Source organism: Puntigrus tetrazona, chromosome 22, assembly GCF_018831695.1.
Source record: "Puntigrus tetrazona isolate hp1 chromosome 22, ASM1883169v1, whole genome shotgun sequence".
NCBI lineage: Eukaryota > Metazoa > Chordata > Actinopteri > Cypriniformes > Cyprinidae > Puntigrus > Puntigrus tetrazona.
The window spans coordinates 15,519,448-15,536,032 of record NC_056720.1 but is presented as its reverse complement, the minus strand read 5'-3'; positions in this window follow the sequence as shown (position 1 = coordinate 15,536,032).

Genomic DNA, 16,585 nt, shown 5'->3' with positions numbered 1-16,585 from the left:
GTTAAAAAGTGTATCCTTCCATTGCGTGTAACTTTGTACGCTATGCGTGTCCAATGGGTGCTCTCCGAAATGACATTTCGATGCCAATCGTACGTAAAGTATTAACGTAGCTTCGTAAAGTTACGTTTGATCCACTGACGTCAGATGGACTATTCCGGACCTTGACGGTGGTATTTACTTGGGACAGTCGCAAGCCTCCCGGTTTTCATCCATAATATCTTAAATTGAGTTTCCGAAGAAAGCTTTTACGGGTTTGGAACGACTTGGGGGGGCGGGGTAACTGATTAATGATGAAATTTTCATTTTGGGTTGTAACTCTTCAGCTAAAAACTCCATATTTTTGCCGCTTTCGGAGTCGTTTTAATTGCACATGCCAATCAGTCCCCCAAAGCGTAGCCCACTGGTGTTTATTTGTGTTTTCTTTTTTAGCGACTGTCTCCATTTAGCCCTGAGCTTTATTAGCCGGCAGCGTGTCACGCTCGTGCCCCAGGGTCCACGTCCGGCTTATTCCCTCCAGGAGAGGCATCGGCAAGGGGACTATTTCCTCTCATTCTAATGAATTCCTCAAGGAGAGCGGTTCAATTTCATCACTGGAAATTGCTCCCTTGAAACTGGCAGAACAACGAAAACAAACTTAAGCAAACATCACAATTGATATCGGGCTTGTTGTAAGCCGCTATCTTTACCCACACTGGTCTAGTGTCGATGTTGGTTATGAAAAAAAAGGCTTTTGGTGAGATTCTGTCTTTTTGTTTGTTTGTCTGAGCATTTAGTGTATGTTTTACTGCTGGAAAACAGATGCAGGTATCCATCTTGTGGCGGTACGGTCTAACTGCACTAGACTCACTGAAATAGAGCTGAATGGAGGCTTCTTTCTGTGGTACAGCTTTTGTATTGTTAGACTAAAGAGTTTATACAATGAAATCGGGGCTCAAAATAATTTCAGTCGTGAAAAATATTAGGAATGTAGTTGATCATTTTAATATATTTTTAAGAAATTGATATGTTACTCAGCTTTTCCAAAAAATAACTTTTTGGTTTTAACACATGATTTATTACATTTCAATTTTATTACATATTTAATGTTAATTAAATGTTAAAAGTAAATGAAAATGTCAGATCCATTACTGTCAGGCCTTTTACCTTTTTGTAAGAACTGTCCCAAAAAGCATTTAAAATATAATTTTTCTTGAGATGACACAATGCAATGTAAAGTCTGATCACAATGTTTTTTTTTATCACAATGTTTAAAATAGTATCTATAAATACTTATCTATCTATCTATCTATCTATCTATATATATATATATATATATATATATATATATATATATATATATATATATATATATATATATATATAAAAACATTTCACAAGCAGTTGTTTTTAATAAATTAATAGTTTTTGTGATGCAAATTAATTGTAAAGATTTTTATTTTTAAGATCAGAATGATTTCTGAAGGATCATGTGACACTGAAGACAGGAGTAACGATGCTGATCACAGGAATTGATTTTTAAATATTATATATTATTTTAATATATATTAAAAAAACAGTGCTTCAATATATATATATATATATATATATATATATATATATATATATATATATATATATATATATATATATATATATTTTTTTTTACTGTTTTTAATCAAATAAATGCAGCACTGTTGAAGAACAGAGCTTTGTTCCACTGGAAACGTCAAACTTTTTAACTCGAGCATGTTTTTGTAGCTGCGCTTTTTTTGAAAATATTTATTGCCCTCCAGCCAATTTATGAACGAATCATTCTTCTGAAGTAGAAAAAAGTGGTGCAGTCAAATAACCAATTGTGACCAACCGCAGAATAATATGTGTATCGTATATGCATTACGTGCATATATAAATACACACACACAGCATGTATTTTGAAAACACTTACATGTGTATACATTTATATTCACAGAACTGATATCGTATATAAATCAAACTTCTGTTCTTACTTCTCAAATCTGCTAGTGATTCGTTAGCAAACCGTCCCGAATCAAAACGCTTCATAACGGGGTTTTTTTTTTTAAAGTCCAAGAATTGCATCAGTTAGTCTCCAGAAATTGAGATTTTTGTTAGCCGTTCGCAAAACATGCTCCAAAGCGGTGTAGACCTGTTATTGAACAGTATGCTAGTTGTTACCCACTGATCCGTTTTACACTTTGTCGGCAGACTGCACAGACACTGAGAGATGTCACTACAGAAGCCCAACTGACTCAGATGTTTTTACCTTTTGCACCAAGGCCAAATATATTCTCTTTCCTTAAGATCCAGGTGCTTGGTTCAGCTCTCTATATCTGTCTGTTGCCAGAGGGACCAGCACTTGTAACGTGTCCCTTCTGCATTGGCAGCAGATTCAGCTGCTGGCAGCATTTTCATAGATTTTTTTTTTTCTGTATTTCGGCAAGAGAAACGTGCCGTTTCTCTTTAGCTCTGGTTCTTGAGGCGAGTCTCGCCTTGTTCTCGGCGATTGAAGTGGCCAGGAAGCTGACGCTTTATTGGCCGATTGTGTGGTCAGCAGAGAGTGACGGTGTTTGGGCCAAACTTTGTCCAAGTTTTGGAGCTGTGAGTGCAGCCGGGACAACAAATAAGTCATAGTCGGGGCGAAAAAACAAAAAAAAACAAGTAGACAGAATCCGGGTTCCTCACTGTTCGTTTCCCCCTGTGGACACGCATGGAGGAAAATAGCTAGCGCATCTCAGGCATTTTTTTTTTCTCTTTATTGAAAGGATTTGTGCTTTGAAACATGAAATATCAATAGCACGCAGGTTTGAAATAGCTTGTGGCGCATGCTTGGCAACTTTAAACCAATTAGTTTGTGAGAGGAAGAGAATTATCAAGGGATGATCTCCAAACATCCACCATTCAAACCATTGCTCTTTTTTTATTTTTTATTTTATTTAAAAAAAAAAAAAAAGTTTTCTCCAAAATGCTATATCTGGCAATATCTTAGAACTGCGGTTTCTGAGGAAAGGAGAACAACAGCGAGTAAACTCTGCCTTATGTATTGTTAATGATTCTGTTTTTACTTTCCGTTTCTTCTTTATTGGGTCATTCTGCAAAAACGTGTTCTCGGATGAGCGGAAAAATGACTGTAACGATGAATATCTGGTTCCAGAGCTTTTGCTTTGTTTCTATAGACATTTGCTACATGCTTTAAAAAAATAAATTAATAATAATAATAATAAAAAAAAAATTTATATATTATATATATATATATATATATATATATATATATATATATATATATATATATATATATATATATATTAGTTGAAAAATATGGAATTAAAAATAATATTTTTGTATTTTGTCTTTGATTTTATATATATATATATATATATATATATATATATATATATATATATGTGTGTGTGTGTGTGTGTGTGTGTGTGTGTGTGTTTATATATATATATATGCATATGTGTATATATGTATGCATATGTGTATATATATATATATGTGTGTGTGTGTGCGTTTGTGTGTATATATATATATATATCCATGCATGCATAAACACACATGATGTAAAAAAAATCAATAAAAATCAAAATCAATAAAACGATGACACAATAGTAACAAAAAAGTAGTTTTACCACAAGCCTTTATGCATGAACATTTAATTGCATAATATAATTCTTTCTGTTCAAACTTGTTAAAACCACCATTACAACTTCTATTTACTATTTAAGATCATTTCTAGGAATGCTACAGAAACGTATGACAGCGTTGTTGACCATGTACTCTATGCATTATGCTTCTTTTCCTTCCCAGAGGAAGCATGAGGTAAAACATGGTCATCTGTGGTAAACCTTAGCATAGTTTATAAAAAAAAAAAAAAAGACTCATAAACATTTGAATAGCATCTCCTAGTATATTTAGCCCATTTTGCCCGACCGAGGAAGCATCTCCAGAACCTTTTGGGGTTTTCCGCAAACTAACTATTGGAAACAAATGGCAGGCTGAGGTTTCAAAAGAAATCTGATACGGAGAGTGTCTTTACAGGTGGTTTTTACCCACAGCTGCTTTGAATTCTGAAGCCTTTCCAACCAAAATGTCACATCCCATCCTGTTGCCTCCCTCCATCAAGCTGCGAACGAAGAAAAAAAAAAAAAAAAAGTAAATAGACTTGCTTGAGTAAGCATGAAAAGAGAGAATGTTTGCAATTATTTTCTTTTGGACTCCAATCTGGAGTGTAAAGTAATTAAAATCATTCTGAGTCTGAAAAAATAATTAACAAGAGATAGACGGGGTTCGTTGTGTAAGCTGTATGTAAAGCATTGATATGTGTTTTATTTAATTTTTTCAATGCATTAGCCGATCATATTTGTTTGTTATTAGGATTTTAACTGTCTTTTCAATTGCTTTATAGTGTTTTTTATTACTAAAGGCATGCTCGTTGTTTTATCAGATTACGCTCAAATAAAAATGTAGAAGTACTTGATGTTTGTTTTAGCCGTAGTTTTTGTCTTCAGACTAAAATATGCACAATATTTAGTGTCATTGTAACATTGTGTTGTCACGTATGTTTACTTTGTTCATTTTACTCTCTTACCGAGTGTCACTTAGTTCATAACATATTTCTCAGTTTGTATAAAAGCTCCTACCAAATGAATAAATGTAAATGTATCTAATTTTAGGAGCAACGAGGTGCAAATCGAACATAAAAATGAAAAAGTTCTCCTGAATCTTGAAATAGTATATATTTCCGTGCGTCGAGGTAAGTTCCCCCGTAACTAATCACTTTTGTTTGCATTTTTTCATCACTTTGTTTTCTTTCTTTAGGGACTTTAATCATTTGCATTTATTTGCATTTATGTTGATTTCGGACTTCATTAAAAATGAGCTTGTAAGGTGATGCGATGCAGGATTATTATGCAGAACTCGCGTTTCCTTTTCACTTTTACAGCTTGTGATGCGAAGAGGTAAGTTTATTGTTTGTGTGTTGCCATGTCATAAACATGTCAGACGTGATAACGCGATGTTCTCGTTTCGAGTGCTATTACTCTGACATGAGTTCTGCGCCCATTTTTATTTTTTTTTCTGCGGTTGATAGAGAAAAAAAACCTCATTTAATCCGACGCGTTCGCCCATGGTTTCATATCCTCAGAAATGGCAAACCCTCCTGGATGCCAACCGCTACGACCGAATCCTTAAGACTGCCTTCGCCTACGCATTAGAGCCCTTTGGACTCGGGCTCCCACCGTTTTCCAGCGCTGTAATGTTGTGCAGGTCCCTAGTAAATCAAAAACGCTACCAGATGCGGGCGTCCTCAGAGCTTTGCCTCCCCAACCTCGCTGAATGAAATGCTCTGTTTTGGGGCCTTGATTTACGCGGCGAGCGTGCGACCACAGGCATTCCTGCATAAACCTGTGGCCTCGCTGCACGCCGAAGCGAAAGCCCGCGTCTGCCTTCGCGTTCCCACGCTTTCCTCTGTACTGCCTGCCAGCGGAGGCTGTACCGCTGGTCTCCGGTCATTACGAGAAGAAAGACGGGCCGCGATGCGGGGAAGGCTGAAATTGTCGGCAGAGTCGCCGCCGAGATGCTTTTCATTGGCTGATGACCTTGCGAGTCCTTCGTCGAGAAGAATGCAGCTTTGAAATCGTCTTCAAAGTGGTTTGGAGTTGACGGCAACCCAGCTGGAGATAGCCGAAGTCTGCTCCGACAAACAAAATGACTTTGCATGTACTCCATCACCAGCAACTGCAGCGGGCTATATATATATTTAGAGGTGAAACATCTGTTTTGGACAAATTCCTTTACCCGGGGAGAATGCTGGGAGCGAGCTGTTGTCGGCTCTATTTGTTGACAGCTTTTAACGCAAGAGAAGACATCCTGTGTTTTAAAAGAAGTTTGCTCTGACAGCAACGAAACAACAAAGTGGCATGACCTGCCGCATCTGTAAAAGCACCTCGTTTTTCGCTGCTAAATGACAAGTGCGGCATATCTAGGCGCGAGGGTGGGGTGGGGGGCATCATGTCGGACTACTCTTGACGCGGGCTTCTATCAAAGGGAGTGCTTGAAAATGAGGCTTAGCCCCACCTCTATGTGGCAGGGCCAAAAAAAGCGTAAGGATGCCGGCCTGGAGCTTTGTCGGTGATAAACAAGCAGACAGCATTCATTTTGAGGGAAAGCGGCAAGGGAAACGGTTGCGGGAGGATGGAGCTGCCTTTTCCTGACAAACGGCTTGGTGTGTTCTTTTCCCAACTCTCTGTGAGTTTTTTTTTCCTCCAAACAACACCTGTCACACTGTTACTGTAAAGTCCAATTAACACAGTCGTCCTAGCCGCCCTCCTTGCCTCCCCCGCCTCCTCTTTACCTGTTCTTGTCAGCCAGAGCTCAGGCTCTGTCTTAAGTCCAGCCCACCGGGAATATGGATAATAATAATGTGCTGGATCTTCAATGCAATCGGTGATCAGTGAAGGATCGCTGTTTGTGTTGAGTAAAGTGACACTGAAAATCAGTTTCTTTGCAATGGTCAGTTGTCGTGATTGTATATGATTCGATGATCACTTTATTTGTTGTTTCTGAAGTTATTTAATTTTTGCTATTATAGTGACGTGTAATTTCCTGGAGATCATTTTCTTTTTGTTTTTGGATGTTTATTTCTATTTTGTCGTATTTTTGTTAATGTGGATATGTTATCTTGCATGCTGATTGCACCATATGAGTTTGATTTGACAGACAGGTTTTTTTTTATATAAATAAATTTTTAAATATTTGTATTTTACAACTCTAGTAACTCCAAGCTGCTTTAAAAAAAATTGAGTCTTGTTCATTTTGATGTAAGGGCAGTTTAATCACCCTTTTTTACTTGAAATGTACAGTAGGCTGCATATAATTGCACACGTATAATACATATATTAATACATTTTTTTATTAATAAGTTAAAATACTGACACCTGTAGTGTATAAACAGAATAATTGTGTGTTATGTGTATATGTGCTTAGGATCCATTCTGTGAACTATATGAGGTACAGCAAGTGGATTTCAACAAAAATTTTTATCACTCTTTATGACATTTTGAGGTGTTGAGTGTGAAATGCATGTAATATGCATTTATGCAAATACATGAACATGGAAATTATTCCTTGAATTCATTTAAAGGCCAACATTTGCATACAGAGTCATAATTAACTATTTACAACTTCGGTCCCAATGAGCATACTGAATGTGAATATTTCTCGCAATGGTCCGCCAACCCCCCCTTCCAATTAAGTATGCCGCATGAAATCTCTTCCACTGCAACAGAGCCTCGGACTCTCCGTGTGTTTGTTTGAAATGATCCAGAGAGTGCAAAGTTTGAGGCGAGGCACCAGAACCGACTCTCAGCGCCTAACCTTTCCGAAAATTTCCCCTGTGTGCATGCGAGAACGGGTAAAAAGTTGCCCTGATTAGTTTACAGTTTGCTCAAAAATCAGCATAATAAAGCATTTGAATAGGATGAAGAGATCTAACATCCTCTGCTTGTTTACGAACGCTCGGCAGAGATGCCACGTCGCCTCCTCTCTGACCCTGAGGCACGGAGTCACTTAATGCTCTGCGTTTCCATCCTGCGCTCCCATTTCACCGGCAACCAGCAGCGCAGGAGTTCCCGATGGAGGCCGGATAGAGCGCAGCCCCTCCAGGCAGTCCTGGGGTGCAGTTACCCCCGGCATGTGTCTCTGCATGGTAATGAAGACGGGATGCACCACCATAGATGGAGACGGAGGAGCAAGGCTACTCACCAAGGACTGACCCGTGGTTCAGAGGACAGGAGACTGGCGCAGTGGGAGAGCCCCTTCGCTCGCTGATCAGAGGAACTGTGCCTTGGATGCGACGCTGAAGGCAGAGCTGAAAAAAAACAACAACAACTGATTAGATGTTGCTGTCGCCCATGCAGCTAGCTGGAAAGCCTTTTTCTTATTCTGGGGCTTGTTTGTTTCTTGCCCCCTCTAAGCCTTTTGTCATCCTCAGACAGCGACGGATGCAAGTTCTCTGTGGTGTGGGGCTTTGCTCGTAATTAGCTGAAAGTTCTCAGAGACTTGACAGGAAGAAAGTGTGGCAGAAGCTCAGAATGTTCGCTTGTTTATTGTTTCGTTTTTTGTTTTTTTTTTCACCCCAAAATCTTTCTCTGAATAAATCAAAAACTCTTTCGCTCCAAGACTTTAAGACAGGATTTGAACTCTTTATTTCATCAGGAGCGTAGAGTTTTATGGTTAGTTACAGTATCAAAAGTGTATAAACTGAGCAGTCCTTTTCGGTCCAGAAAGCAAACTTTTCTCACTAAAGAAGTTTTGGTGCACAACTACACACGTTTGATTGCGACAGTATTTCCTCCATTTCACACCGTTTACGTGCAAAACAAGCTTGATGGTATAGCACAGGGATATCATTTAAAGATTCTGAAATGTCTTCATATCTCTTTATCTGCTTCTTCGGATATACAAAGGTCCCGAGCTGTCAAATGTGTTCATCGCGTCTCGAGTTTGTTCGGAATTAACGAGTAAAATAAACTGAGCTTTTTTATCATTGCTCTTTGGATATGAACCAAGTCTTTGCCCTAAAACTAAACTTGCTTTCTTTTATTAGAGGATACTCACAACTGATGCAATATGCTGGTCTTTATGAGTCTATCCTAAAGCGCCCAGTGAGGGCTGAACTACTCTTCCCTGAATACAGATCTTGAAGGCAAAAGTGCTTCCATATTTATATTCAAGGGTAAGTTTTAACTCCTCTAAGGCCACCCTAAGCAGCTTTATGTCAAAATAACAACATTCATCCAGTCTCGTGCCCAATAACGCAAGGGAATGTCAACACGCACTACTTGTACAAGAATTCTGACACTTTTGAAACCGAGGGCTCTAATACAGCTTAAATAAGCACTGATGTTAAACTTCCTTACACTTTTGGTGTTACAGAATAGACTACCCAGGGTCTAGAAGGTGCTCCAGGCATGGACATCAAAAAAAGAAGGGGCAGACCTCACTGTGAATGTGTGATATTATGACCAGGCTAGCCTACCGATAGGGGCCAGCCCGTACCCCGACAGTGCAACCTCCCGGCACAAAGGATGGTCCTGCTGCAGTTTTCCGGCCCCATTAGCACCCGAGCGTCAAGGCAAAGCTCCAGAACCTCATTCATTATTCATCGGTGCGCAGGCAGAGGCCCTGATAAATTCTCGCTTTAAGTGACAATGAGTGACAGAGCCTGGGGTTTTTTATGGCCATCCCCTCCCTGCCGCCAGTGGCGCGCTGGCCAAAGGTCCAGCCTGATCCTCCGCTAATGACCGGCATGATGTATGTGCAGCGAAGCGGAGGCTGACACCGGTGCTCTACCGTCCCGCTCCCCCAGTCCCACACCGGGGGTAAGCTCCATCCCATCCTGGGAGCTCAGCAGGCCACGGAAACTCCTCATTAGCTTGGACGCACAGGGTTAACCTGGAGGGAAGGTAAGAGAATAGAGGGTGAATGTGAGGTTTTGGTCCTAGTGGTGGGACAGTCATCTAATTCCTACATCATTTTGCCCTGGGATTGCAGTACCCCCTCATGGACCACCTACCCTCACTTTAGGTGGACATTAAGTCCCTAATAAGTCCCAGCAAATGTTTAAAACACCATTTATTGTTCAGAAACGCATGACCTTGTACAAGCAGACAGTTAACATCTCAATGTGAATATGTAGGTAGGAATGTCATTGTTTTTTTTGTGGATTTCTGTAGAAATTTCTTGGTATCTGTAACAATACGGTGAGTATTGACTTGCTCAGGGTTTGGTATTGAAACTTCAAAGGCATTTCAACATTTTATTCTATTTTAACTTTCAGCAGGAGAAGGGGAAGGGTCCTTAGCCTCTGTTTGTATCTGTACGTCTCCAGTGATATCGATTGAATTGGATTTTAACCCATCTTCTTTGCGCTGCACTGAAGACAAATGCTTTCAGTGGAACAAAGGCTGCATACTGTGTGTGGCTAGCTTTTGAGAGCCAAATCTCTGGGGTGCAGCCAATGTATCTTTCCAAAAAAAGATATTTCTCAGGGGAATGCTTTGCCATTCCAATTTTCTGATGTAGACCTTGCTTCTTATTATTGTCCTTATTGTAATGATGTCGTTAAACGGGAGTTTTAATATGTGAACTTGTTTCCTAGTGTATCTAATTGGGAAAATACTCAAGGCCAGAAAATAAAAACTCTATTAGATTATAAGGTGTTTTTATTATGCGATATGAAAGTTAAGTTCAATGTGTTTTTTTTTTTTTCCCCAAGTACAAATAATTCCTACGTCTTAGTTTCATGTGCTAGTCAAGGTGATATCATAAGCTAATGTTTGTTAGCTTGAACCATGACAAAGAACAAATGCATTGGTTTATTCTAGTCTTTAGCAGCAGCTCATTAGGTCGGTGTCCCCGTTTCATCTCCGATATGTCATCCAGGATATGTCATTCAGGAGATTCCTTTTACCAAATCCCTCGGGCAAGCAGGGAATGTTCTCCCAGTACCTTGCTTACCTTGCTTATTTTATTAGCAATAATGTCTGTGTCTTACTGATTAGTATGCTAACGAACATTTTAACACAACAAGCATGTTGAAAGAACATGTAAATGTTGCCATCAAGTCATTTCATCTCGATTGATAAATGCTCCAAGATTCTCAACTAATCTATCACGTGATATTTCTAATGATCAGTGGAAGATGTGTGAATTACCTGCTGTAGATAACGTAAGGATGGTGTGCGTATGTTGCACTGTACGCTAGCTTTTGACTGACACGTTCCACCTTTACTAGAGCGAGAAATGGGAAAGAACTGAATGAGTAGAGCTGCCTTGTCAGAAGATACAGAAGATGAATACCTCCTGAGAGTCTGCTAGCATACCTGCTGTTTGCTGTTTGGTCAGGAATATTATAGTGCAGCCCAGGAGAGCGCAATAGTATGTATATATTTAAAAATAGATGTATACATCAAAGTGCATTCAAGATGTGTGGTATCCCTTGTGGTATATTCTTAGCCTCTCATTCTTTTTCACATTCAATTGCTCTTTCTCCATTTCTTTGGTCCTAGAAGAACTACAAGTTGACGTTTGAATGCTTTGTTGCGCTGGCGCATCTTGATTAGTGCCACGCATGAATAAGGGTTGCTGTTGTGTTGAAAATGATGGAGTTGACATGAATGCATCCTTTGATCTGGAATTTTAATGACCACCTCTAGCTCTTGTTTGAACGGATTTCTAAGGTACGCCAACAATGAGGTACTCTTGGTTTCCATGTCCGACTGGTCAGCTATGTTCGTCCGTGGCGCTTGTGATACTGTCACCATACGCTACAGCTGTGTTAATGTCGTACAGAGGAACTCTTCAGCTGATTGGACATTTCTTGGCCTTCGAAACCGTGCCATGGCTACCTTCTTAGAAAAATTCAACTCATTTTAAACAGACACAAGGTTCGGTGTTCGGTGTTGATGAGATTCTCATTCCCTTGGGAACCGGTAACTACACAATTGTCAGAGCTATCTTTCTATCTATCTATCTATCTGTGAACAGTGGCATATTTGTAACACAATACTAGATGCTCGAAAGTTTTAGCTGTAGTTTTTCCCATCCTGCCATCAAATCAACACATTTTCCTTTATCAGCTGTTGGCATTTACCACCTGCCTATCTGCGTGTATGATGTGTAATGTACCCATGTAGAAATTTGTAAGCAGGCCTGTATACACACTGACACTTTGACAGGTCTGTAGTAGTTTTTATTGGTTTCATGGCATGTAGCCAGTCAGAGGACAGAGGAAGGTGTTTTAATGGCTCTTCATCATCATCTCCACCCCGATGTGAGTTCGTATTTATAATGTCACATTTATACCCCTCTGACTGTGTGTGTGCAGGTGGAACAGGATAAAGACAAACACATCACACACAGCCCTGTGCCCTCTGGTGCATCATGGGAGAGGAGAGGGGCTTCAGGGCGCAACTCCGTCGCTTTAGGCTGTCCTTGTTAGGTAGCTGTCAATCAAAAAGAAGACCTGGTGAACTTGTCTCACCATGTTGTAACCTTCGGGAAGAGAGAGCTCGAGGAACATATATAATATATATATTTCCAGAAGAAGCTGATTTAAGCCTAGTCCTGCTGCATTAACAATTACGGGCCTCAAAACAAGAAAATGGGGCTGATGACCCTTTTAAAAGGTGGACAAGGGTGTTTATGCAGATACGTAAAAAAACCCCAAAAACACAGGTCACCCGCAATGGCAAAAAGGCAAAATTAGTCAATGTAAGTGAATAGACACAGTCATGGATGCACACTGCCATCCAGTGGTGGAGAGATATAACTTCATTCTATCATTTCGGTTTCTTATAACCCCGTATTAGGATTTTAAAGATAGTATCTCTTATAGTTTAGCTCATTTGGTGATTGACAGGTAAGTAGGCTGTCTTTTATGTTACATGTTTCAAAAAAGATACTATCTTCAAAAGTAATGTGGCACTTTTTTTTTTTGGAATGTCACATTTATATTGTTAATATTACTTTAAAGTATTATATACATTTGTCCAGTGAACAATTTAAGGGCATTTCTGCCTTTGATGTCACATCTCAAGATATCTCCAGGGTAGTTTCTGGCTTTTGATTCCCTTTTCTGGTGCATGTATAAAAAGCAAACAAAGATAACAAGGTGGCATCACTTGCAATCAAATGCTCAAAATGAGTATAAAGTGGCCTGTTGTATAAAGATAGCTGAACCCCCTTAGAGTTTCAGAGTAGGTTTAAAGTTGACAAAACCAAAATAAACCCAACCTTGTTTAGATCACACTGAACATGAAGTGAGAAGAGAATCTGAACAGCGACGGTTTAACTTTTCGTGAGATTAACATCCTTTTTTTTTCCCCCATACATTTATTTATTTGTGACGACCTGCCGCAATATCAATACTAACCGATTTTCCAAAAGGCTTCGTTGAACAAACACGTTAATCCTTATTAGAGTTACAAAAGCTATTCAGTCAAGAGCAGTGAGTATCCTAGAAAGGTCCCTCAAACCAGGGTTCAAACTCTAGACGCCATGGTGCTTAAGCAGAACCTGATGTTTGACGTGTTCCTGGATCAACATCTTTGTCGATCCTGGAACGACATTGTGGTTAACCAATCAGATTTGATGAACCAGGTTATAGTTTTTGTGAAGTTTAGGTTTACAATCAGTGTTTGGTGTTTGTACATCAGTGTCTTTCATCTGTCATTTCCTCTCAAGGGGTTTAGGTGTAGCGATATGGTCAAAATGAAATGTCTGAATTAAAATGTTGTTCCAGGGTCAACAAAATATACACAGAATTCATAGCAATATCAGGACGTGCTGGTGCTTAATGTTGGTGAACTTCACTTAAGGTTATTGGGATACTGAGGCATATTGGCATCATTTTTGGGTGAATTTATCAATTTAAGCACATGACTTAATAAGAGAACTCTGTATTTGCGCATGTCATGAGATGCGGGTCTGGTGCTTCGGGGAAGCATGCGCACACACACACACACACACACACACATACTTAAATACACATACATAAATACAATATATATATATATATATATATATATATATATATATATATATATATATATATCCTCTCACTGCATGAGCAAATTCCTGTTTGTGTCTTCAGTTTAGTTCAGGACTCTTCAACTTAGTTGACTAACCCTGGTTTAGTTTAAACGAAGTACTTTTTTGCATACTGCCTACCGTAATTTTTTTTCTCTTAAAGAACAGTGTGTATAACAATAGGCAGCAAATGTTTCAGGGTAGTATGATAAAGTGTTGTCACATGACAAACACTGAATATTAATTCAACACAGCTTCCCTAAAGTTCTCCTAAGTCGCAGTAAGAGAAGAAGCGGGGTTGACCTCGTGGCTATGGATGATGCCGCTATCAAAAATGCTACGTTTTGTTTCCGTCCTTAAAGGTTTAAAAAAAAAAAAATTGCTGCATTCAAATTAAGATTTTAAAATGCAAGCTATGTGTCGCTAAATAAACAATATATATGTGTATGTTCAGGTAATTGTCAGGCCTATATGCATTGCATTCTGGGAAACGGTAGCCGACACAGATGCATGCATCTAATTTCAGCAAATGTAGCAGGTAATTTGGGCATTCAGTGCATACAGAAAATTCACATGCAGTATACATTTAGCATACTGCAATAAATTAGGTACTAGCTAGCAGAAAGTTGGCATACTATGCACAGTATACATACTGATACTGCAGAAACAGTAAGAACAGTATGATAGTGTAGCTGCTCTCTATGTCGCTTTTTATTGGTGGCTTGTTAAAAACACTAAATCCTACTGGAATATGTCCCAAAACACTACAGGAAGCCCTTTTTTTAACGGTGGCCACCATTAAAAATTCTGAGAGATTTCTATCTCTCTTTTTTTCAGCAGGGCAGCTGTTCTTACGTCTGTGTTATTGTAAATGCAAATGACTGTACATACATTTGAGAACAGACAATGGTGCAGGATATGAAAGAAACGTAATAAACGGCATATGTTATGCTCGATTGCTGAATTGAGTTTTAGGTCCCATCATGATCTCTTAAAATATGGCATAATTAATTGGATTAACGTGCAATTAATGAAAGCATTACATTAACAGTATTAAAATGTATTTGAAATGTACTTCTGTTTGACTCTGTTTTTAGCCTATTACGGTTTAGACTGCATTAACCTTAATCTTGCCATATAGACCGCAATTGGGATGCAGCCATCACTAGCACACTGCACTATGCCCCTGAGATGTTTATGTAAGCAGGCGGTACAGCATCATGTGGACCAGTGCCAGACAGCCACAAAACATGAGAAATATGGTTGCAAGTACAGAAAAGATTTCATTGAGGTCAGAGGACTGGTTTTGTCCTGTAGCAGTCCCTGGAAAGGTGCTGGAGCAGGTTCAAAAGGTTGTATTAAACAGGGAATGTAACCAGCGGGATTAATCGGTACATGTGTAGCTGTTTTCTGTACACACACAGCTTTTGGACCAAATCTGCATATTGATCAAAAGGCACTCAGCTTATCATAATTAAGGTGCGCTTAATGCAGCTCATTTATGAGTTAGTTCTGCGTACAAATTTAGAAATATTATTGCTTTAAATTGGTCCAAATGTTGGCATAAATGTGTCATATTTATAAAACAAATTAACAAAATCAGAAATTTGAGCCAGGGAGGTTTCAGACGATTGACTTATTTTGACAAATGTGCTTTTGAGAAAGAGAGCAGAACTCCAGAAGTGGTGAGCCAAATATTGTGTCTACCACTTATTTGTTGTATACACCATGTCCGTTTAGGTTTTATACCCCGTATCTGTTGATTACACAACATATAAAAAACTATGAACTATGTTGTAGTCACAATAAAAGTGAACGTGGTTTAATAATCTGATTTAATGCAGTTAAAAGTTGGGAAGTTCTACCAAAACGATGATCTTTAGTTACATTTGTGTGATTGTTCACATTTCTATAGTTCTCACGACCAAGTGCTGCTTGAAACATCTGGTGATATAGGTTATATTGGGTCTATGCTTAAATGTCTTCAGACTTTTAGATTGCTTTTATTTAGCTCACATATGGGGGGGGGGCATTTTCTCAGTGGTTTGCATTGCCACAGGTTTTGGCAGGAAGTTGATTTTCTTTAATCAGCATGCATCTTTGCATATTAAACGATGTGGCAGACAAAAAAAAAAAGGTGCTAAAGCATGCACACGCATGAGAGAGAGAGAAAAGAACCCGCAAGGAAGTGGTGTACTGCAGTGCTGCCTACATGTAGCGGGCTTGGAAAATGAGATATAGTTAAGAATCAAAAAGAGTGTTTGAGATTGACATCAAGTCAATTATGAATATTGAGGATGAAATATCAATATCAGAATGTTTTGCACATGGGGAAAATGTTAATCTAGTTCAAAAAACATTAATGAATTTCAATTGTATATTCAGTATATTGTGCACCCATCCAAATAATCAGAATCAGTTGTTCCAATCACTTCCATGGCCACAGGTGTACAAAATCAAGCACCTAGGCATGCAGACTGTTTTAACAAATATTTGTGAAAGAATGGGTCACCTGTGCAACAAATTTTCTCGCTCATAAATGTTCCACAGTCAACTGTCAGCTGTATTATAAGAATGTGGAAGTGTTTGGAAATGACAGCAACTCAGCAACGAAGCGGTAGGCCGGTAAACTGATGGAGTGGGCTTCCGGATGCTTAGGTGCATTGTGAAAAGAGGTCGCCAACTTTCTGTTGAGTCAATCGCTACTGACCTCTAAACTTCATGTGGCCTTCAGATAAGCTCAAGAACAGTGCGCAGAGAGCTTCATGGAATGGGTTTCCATGGCCGAGCAGCTGCATCCAAGCCATACATCACCAAGAGCAATGCAAAGCGTCGGATGCTGTGGTGTGAAGAACACTGTCACTGGATTCTAGAGCAGTGGAGAAGTGTTCTCTGGAGTGACGAATCACGCTTCTCCATCTGGCGATCTGATGGATGATTCTGGGTTTGCCATTGTGTCAAGTCTAAAGTTCATTGTGTCAGGTTTGGTGCAGAGGTT